The following is a 7643-nucleotide window of genomic DNA, read 5'->3' as shown; positions in this document are numbered from 1 at the left end:
TGTGTGTGTGTGTGTGTGTGTGTGTGTGTGTGTGTGTGTGTGTGTGTCTCTATCTATCCTATTATGCTCTGTGTGCATGTGTGTGTCTTCCTCTGTGTCATTACTCTCGCTGTATGGGAGAAAAACGCTCAGTTTTTGACAGTTGGAGAAACTGGTTTGGCCTCCTCCATGCCTCAAGGAGAAATGACACCAGGGTATGTGCATGCAGAGGGGAGAGGAGGGGGGTGGGGCCCATAGCTCAGCCGATAGGGTGAGTTTGCACAGTCACCACCCTACCCTCTATTTAACCCCCATCAGCCCATAGCTACTGGGGCGACTACTAGCCACCGCTGGAAACCCCTCCTTGAGATTCCCCATACTGACGGATGAGCCAATCCAAGAACCACCGACGGGCCAAATGGATCAGCTTTCAGCCAGTTACGTCATCGCTACAGCTGTACACCCACACACCCGTCATCGCACACACACACACACCCTCAAGCATTCACACACATGGACTTGCCTCCCAGGGATGTTTTAGGACAAACATAGCAGTCACACGTGCATGCGATACAAACACACACACAACAAACAGACGTTTCTCTTTGCCGTCAGGGTGATGGGGGGGGGGGGCGCCTTCTCGGCGCTTCGGCTCTCTCATTGGCCAACAGGTGCTGTTGGGAGGATCACTCATCAAATCAATCTCAGTTGTTACACTTTCGGCCAAACTAATCTCCCAACACGTCCCGGGGATCTCCTATGACACACTGAGCAAGCCGAGATGGAAATGAAGGCTGTGAATCATTTAATCATTTCTTTACTATTTCTGTTAGTCACTGCTCGCATGCTGACTCCACCAGCCTTCTCTGAGATCCACAGAAATATACGTCTAGCCTTACATCTGTTCCCATGTCACCCCACCAGGTAGCCTGTAGCTTCCCTCCCCAGCGTTATTGCTAAGGCAGCATGTTGTGGGTTTATTCCCACCGCTGGATTAGTGTGTGCGTCACTGGCTGCACATGTGTGTGCATCTGTCTGTGTTTTTATTTTTGCAAATGTTTGCTGCTGTATGTTATCTTTTTTGGAGGTTGATTGAGGGGGGGGGGGATTACAGTTAAGGCTGCTCAGCACTTCACTTGTACCCCCCTCCAGTCCTGAACTGGGTCTAAATCCTGCACTGGGGTTACCATGGCAGCAGCAGCTTAGCATACATTAGACAGCGGTCCAACGTTACTACTGGGTGTGTGAGTGAAAAGAAGAGGAGAGCGATAAAGAGGAGAAGGGGAAAGAGATGTTCTTCTTCTACTAAATTCATTCTAGATGATGTCACGTACAATATATGCAAGGGCGTGTGTGCGACTGCTCAGTCTGTTGACCATTGCAGCGGAGTATTTATTTTATCGGGGGGCAGTGCATTACTAAAGTTGTCCGGTGAGTCCTGGGGGACAGGAACCGATCAGAGCATCTGCAGCCATGACTGAGGGGGCCAGATTTGGGAAAACTAGGCCCCCCAGGTGGTGATGCAGAGAAAGAGTGAAAATGCTGTTAAACTCTTTGTGATTCCTCTATCCAGTCAGACGGATGAGCGGACCACAGAGCAGTACAGGCTGCCAGGGGTGTAGCATTCCATGTGCTTGAGCAGGCAGTCGATTTAGAGGTGCTGCATTTCATATTCAGAACATCGATATAGCATCAAACAACTATTTTCTATGTAAAGACAGAGTGGATCAATTTCTACCTGAGCAGAGAGTGAAGTCACTTTCCCTCTGTGTGTGTTCAGGGGGCGACTCCTCTGGTTGCAAAAATAAATCCGATTGTATGGAAGTCTATGAGAAAGACTCTACTTTAAACACTGTAAACATGAGTTTATGGTCTCAATCTCTAGTTTCAAGTCTTCTTCAATACAGCATGATGTTCATTGAGTAAATGATGGTCCATTTAGAGTCAAACAGACCATAAAGCAGGGTATGCTTTAGGGCGGGCTTACTGTGATTGACAGGTCGCTGCCGCTACCAGAACCGTATACGGCGTCTACGTCACTCCTCTGCATTTCAAATATGGTAATTTCAGTTTATTGGCTGCACAAAAACCAGTATGGCGACGGCAAAATCTCTGAACTCGAGGCTTCAAAATGACAGTCCACAAACCAATGGGTGACATGACGATGACTACGATGACTGTTATATACAGACTGGTTGTTGTTATTCAAGCTGTTCTGAGCTTTGTTTTCATAGCCGGGCCGACTGCACGTGAATTTAGTACACGTCCACTCTGCACTGCTCTCATACGGCGGTTACAGCCGATAACGCCGTCTCAACCGACAACGTTGTGTGAAGTGCAGCAGTTAGCTCAGTCAGTATTTCTGCTGTCGTTAGCAATGTTTACGGCCTTATTTGCTAGTCAGCCGTCGCTATGTTGAGACGGAAAAAAATACTTCCAATCTTGTACACATCAGTATAGTACTCCAGAGATGTTGTTGTTCATTGTCACGTTGAGCTCTACAGATTCTGCTAACACGTAGTGGAACAGGGAAACATTTCAAAGTCACCAGTTTGAATGTCAGAGCTTTTAAAGGAGGTTAATGTATCATAGTTTTTGTAGCATGTAGAGAGAAATTGGGCTGCGCTTCCATGTTCTGTTCAAACCCAGCGACCATGGAAATGGTTCAGGTATTTCTGTAAATTTGTATCAACAGCAGAGGAATATTTATAGAGACATTAGGGAATATTTTAGTTTAGCATGGCTGGCTGTAGTGCTGACTTAAAGTGGAACACCACAGTACTCCACATCATATTGCTCGGGCAGTATAAGATGATGCAGATTCATTAAGCTACTGGTGTAAATATCTGGATGGCAGAACCCAATGGAAGCAAGAAGAGATAAACAATAGACGTCTTGTCTGCGATGCCGTATGCAGGACAGATGAAGTGCCTCAGTGGGATGGGAGCTAAACTTTTGGCCGACTGGAGAGACTTCCAGCCAATGGACGACATCCAGATCATGCGTAAGGTTGGAATCCCGTGCGCTTCCTCCCCGTGCTGCTTCCCTCCGTATTTATTGCTGCGTGTTGCTTTCCGAGGCTTCTCCTTCACAGTGAAAATGAAACGTGTGCAGGGTCTGCATTAGCTCTGAGTCTCTATTATTTACTCAGGACGGGCTACAATGAACTCAGCACTGTAGTGAGGCCTATTTACTCAGACTCTGTCAACCTGTTCACTGGGGTGGGATTTTCAGATTTTCTGACATGATCACATCAGATGATATGATATGGGTGCTGTTGAGGATGTCCCAAAATATTGAAGTCTACCTGGAAAAATTGACCAATTTCGTTTAGATTTGTTAAGATACTGTTAGTCATGTAAACGCACACTGTTACGCCGCACACGGCGGATACCAACCGTACCGAACTGAGATGACATGTGGGTTGCGGTGGCAGACAATGAAATCAAGCGGCTGTTAACTGTTTTATCATTTGATGAAGACGAAACCCAAAACAGTCACCATCTTTCTGAGCTCCGCTACCTGTTACGCCATAGAAACCGGCCTGTGGTGGCGTGTGCTCTGCTCTACAATACATCAGATCAATACAGCATTTTATAAAGTGGAGCGTCTGTATTTATGACAGTATTTAAAATCATAACGTCAGGATTAATAAATACCCTAGAATGCTGTATTATTAATGTAATACCCCCCAAGCCTAGTTTGGCTTGGTGAGGTGTTGCTCCCTGAGTTTTGGTTCGCCGACATAGACTGTATATGAGAAGTGGACGTAGTCACCGTGATGTCACCCATTGCTTTGTGGACCGCCGTTATGAAGCCTCAAATTCAGCGATTTAGCCGTTGCCATTGTGGCTTTTTTTTGCAACCAATAAATGGAAGTGACCGTATTTGTAATGCGGAAGACGTAGAGACGCTGTATACCGCTCTGTCAATCACAGTAGCCCCGCCCTGAAGCATCCTCTGCTTTATGGTCTGTTTGACTCTAAATAGACCATCATTTACTAAATGAACATCATGCTGTATTGAAGAAGACTTGAAACTAGAGATTGAGACCATAAACTCATGTTTACAATGTTTACTGAGGTAATAAATCAAGAGAGAAGTAGAGTCATTTTCTCATAGACCTCTATACAACCAGACTTCTTTTTTCACTGCTGGTCAGTTGAGAGAATGCAAGTTTAAAGCACTTCTGCACTGGCTTCACTCTGTAGAACCGGAGGTTGCGCTTGGTTGTCGATAGCTCTGGAGAGAGGTTTCACACTTGTGGACACTTACGGCCATAACCATCAGGCAGTGGATGGTGTGTTTCTGCTGCGGTCCTGCTTGTTTGCATATTCTGGTCATCATTGTGGAACCTTCTCTTAACAAAGATTTGTTTTTCTGTGGATCCACTCCTCCATAGAAGTTAACCTTCAATGTTTCCATGTTGTAGCAGCTGACCTGTAGCCTGTTCCTTATTGGCTGAAGTGAAGCGCCCGTGACCCTGTTGCTAAGCAACCAGTGTAACCTTTTATTCATCCACCGCATTGTGATACTAAAGGTGCAAATAAAGTAGACGTCATAGCAGTGGTGGTGTGTGGGTATTATATCACGGAATCAGATTGCTTGATTTGAGCTACCACTTTTATAATGTACATTACTCGATAATATTCAAATATAATCATGAGATCTAAAAGATGCTCTGTAGCTGTGTAAGCTAACGCTAGCTCCCCAGACTGACGGGACGGACTGCTTCACAGCCCTGAATCCTTGAGGTCTCCGTTCAGTATCGGGTTCTATTTGATGAGAACAATGGTACCATGTGCTTTAACTCTGTTCATTTCTTACACTTGACAACTGCAGAGCCAGCTGTCAGCCACGGACGTGAGGCGATTGCTGAGATTGTTTATGTACAAAACAGATGACCAGCAGAAACACGGCCAACTCTGAAAATGTGGCATTTCTGACATGCAAATAACAGCCAAGGTTTCTTTTATGTTGTTTCACAGAAGTAGCTTTAATTAGGCAAGCTACAGTAAATGTATCGGTGACAGAGCTGAAGAAATCAGTGGTTGACCCATACAACTTGTTAAGGCACTTAATTAAAGTTTAATTCAAATATCAGATGTTTTAATTTGAAAATTGACACTCTTAAATTGTGATTTTGTATTTACGACTAATTATTCAGTACTATAGACTGGTTCATACATCCAACCATTTTCTTCTTCTTATCCGGGTTGCATTGATTTAATTAGTTATAACATTAGGAATTATTGGTATACAGCTGGCAACTACAAAGTGTTATGATAAATAGCAGTACATTTTAATAATATATCTTTTCTACTAGTTTTCCATCATAATTTCACACTCTGACTGGTATGCTCATGAAATGGGTCTTAATTGCATTCTATGTAGTCTTAAAGGACATTAAAAGTCTTAACTTTACCTTTCTAAAACTAAAATATTCAAATTCAACCCTGAGCTTGACTTACTTCCCTGCCCAGTCCATCACTGATCGAATGTCTTGAAACCATGAAACAAAGCTTGAATGTCACCCTCGACAAATCTGCCACCATAGCTTCAGCCAGAGGCAGCAGGCAGAAGCTCTGTTACAGCAACATGCACCCTAAAATAAGTTCTACTGGTCATTCAGCAAGAAGAAGGCAACCAACTGTATTTTATTTTTAGTATTTGTTTGCGGGAGAGGGGAGAAATAAAGAATAACATTTTACATTTTTGACTTTTTCCAACTTCCAAATTTGAGGCCTTTCCGTTCCGTGATACGTTTGTCTTATCGAGCAAGTCAAACATCAAACATCTTGTCATGCACTGCAGATTTTTTTAGATTCATGCTGACCATTGTTGAATTAGCATGCAGGTTAACAAATGATTTATTTGAGAAGAGTCACACTTGAAAATTTGAATGACTTCATTATTCAAACCGCAAATTCAAAGAGCGAGAGAGTCATTCAGTAGTGTATTCCTGGTGGATAAGTTATTGACTACAAAACACAATCTGAACAAAACCAAAACACATTTCATTCTTGTAGAGCAGAACATGAGGCGCATTGAGTATCTCTTTGGTCAGACCAGTGCCATGATATCCTCTGGAGGGTATTATTGGCAGTTCTAAAAGTGGCATGTAGCCACGTGTGTTCAGTCCAGTACAGAAAACATGCTATGCTCTTTAGAGTTGCTCTTATAAACATTGATCACAGCCCTCCAAATTGGCAGCACTTGTTGCCTGGGTTTGGCTGCTTTTATTCATTTCTTGCATCCCAGATAGATTTGTGCTGTTTATTAGGTTTCAACTGTCAGTTCCAAGTAAAAGCTTCTGACACGACTGTCTATGATCTTATTCGCTTTCAGCTGCCATTCTGGACTCATTCTTTGTCTGCAGCTGTTAGATCAAGGCTCTGTCAACAGTAAGGCACACACATTTTACGAATGCATTATCAACCCGACTAGGGATTGAAAGGACTTAGGAAGCTCAGTTGCCAACCAGTAAAAGGTATGTCTAGATGGGACTGGCATGGGTGGGGGTCATGGGAGTTTGCCCGTCCAGTCTACATGTGCTTCATGGACATGGAGAAGGCTATCGACCTTGTCCTCTGGGGTCACCTGTGGATGCTACTGCAGGACTTTGGGGTGCCTGAACCCGTTGCTACAAGCCATCCGGTCCTCCGCGGAGTAGGAGCTGTGTCCGTATCGTCAGCACAAAGTCACACGTTTTCAGTGAGTGTTGGGCTCCAACTGGGTTGTTCGGTGTCTCCGACTCTGTTCATGATCTTACTGGACAAGATCTAAAGGTGCAGCCAGAGGGAAGGAGAGCGTCCGGTTTGGGAACCTCAGAATTGCTTCGCTGCTCTTTTACAGATGATGTGGTTATGTGGCCTTCATCGGACTGTGACCTCCGGCACGCACTGGTGTGGTTTTGCGGTCGAGTGTGAAGCCGTGGGAATGATAGTCGCCATCTCCAAGTCTGAGGCCAGGTCCTCTGCTTGAAAACGGTGGATTGCTCCCTCTGGGTTGGAAGTGACTCGCTGCCCCAAGTAAAGGAGTAAGTATCTTGGTGTCTTGTTCAGGAAGGAGGGTAAAATCGAGCGTGAGATGGACAGGTGGTGCGGCACGTCAAAAGTCTTTATGCAAACAAAAAAATCACATTTATATGACTACAATAAAACTGATTCGCTGAAGCTGAACAGCTTATCACAGTGATTGCTCTCACCGACGTCTCCGCTGTGAATTCATCATGCTAAAAAAAAAATTCACCAACGAGGGCAGATTAGCACCAACGGTGCAGGACACACTGCAAATACTAGGGCCACAGATGCTCACCGGCAGTCCGATTTTGGCAGACAGTGGTGTGTGAGGGCCTTTAGAGACGGGGTGAGGGAGCTGTAACATCCGGAGGGCGCTCACAGAAGACCCGCAGCTCCTTAGCATTGAAAGGAACCCGTGGAGGCATATGATCAGAATGCCTCAACAGAAACCTGAAAAGCTCCTGTCTAACTCGAGACCTGAAGAGATCATATATGTCATTTGGATTAGGAACGACTCTGGATCTCCAGGAGGAACTAGAATATGTTGTTTATAAGGGGGACGTCTGGACTACCTTTCTAGCCACTGCGACCCCAGTGTGTGTGTGTGTGTGTGTGTGTGTGTGTGTGTGTGTGTGTGTGTGT

General features: G+C 44.8%; 1 protein-coding gene across 9 annotated transcripts in view; it reads left to right on the top strand.

Moving 5' to 3' along the window:
* The window catches only part of arhgap32b (Rho GTPase activating protein 32b), a 111919-nt gene that overhangs the window by 26990 nt on the left and 77286 nt on the right, over nt 1-7643 (top strand). The gene's annotated exons all lie outside the window — the stretch shown is intronic.

The sequence above is a fragment of the Anarrhichthys ocellatus genome, unplaced genomic scaffold (genome assembly GCF_004355925.1).
Source record: "Anarrhichthys ocellatus isolate YVR2014 unplaced genomic scaffold, GSC_Weel_1.0 scaffold59, whole genome shotgun sequence".
Taxonomy (NCBI): Eukaryota; Metazoa; Chordata; class Actinopteri; order Perciformes; family Anarhichadidae; genus Anarrhichthys; species Anarrhichthys ocellatus.
The sequence above is the reverse complement of the archived record's forward strand: the minus strand, read 5'-3'. Positions and strand labels throughout refer to the sequence as shown.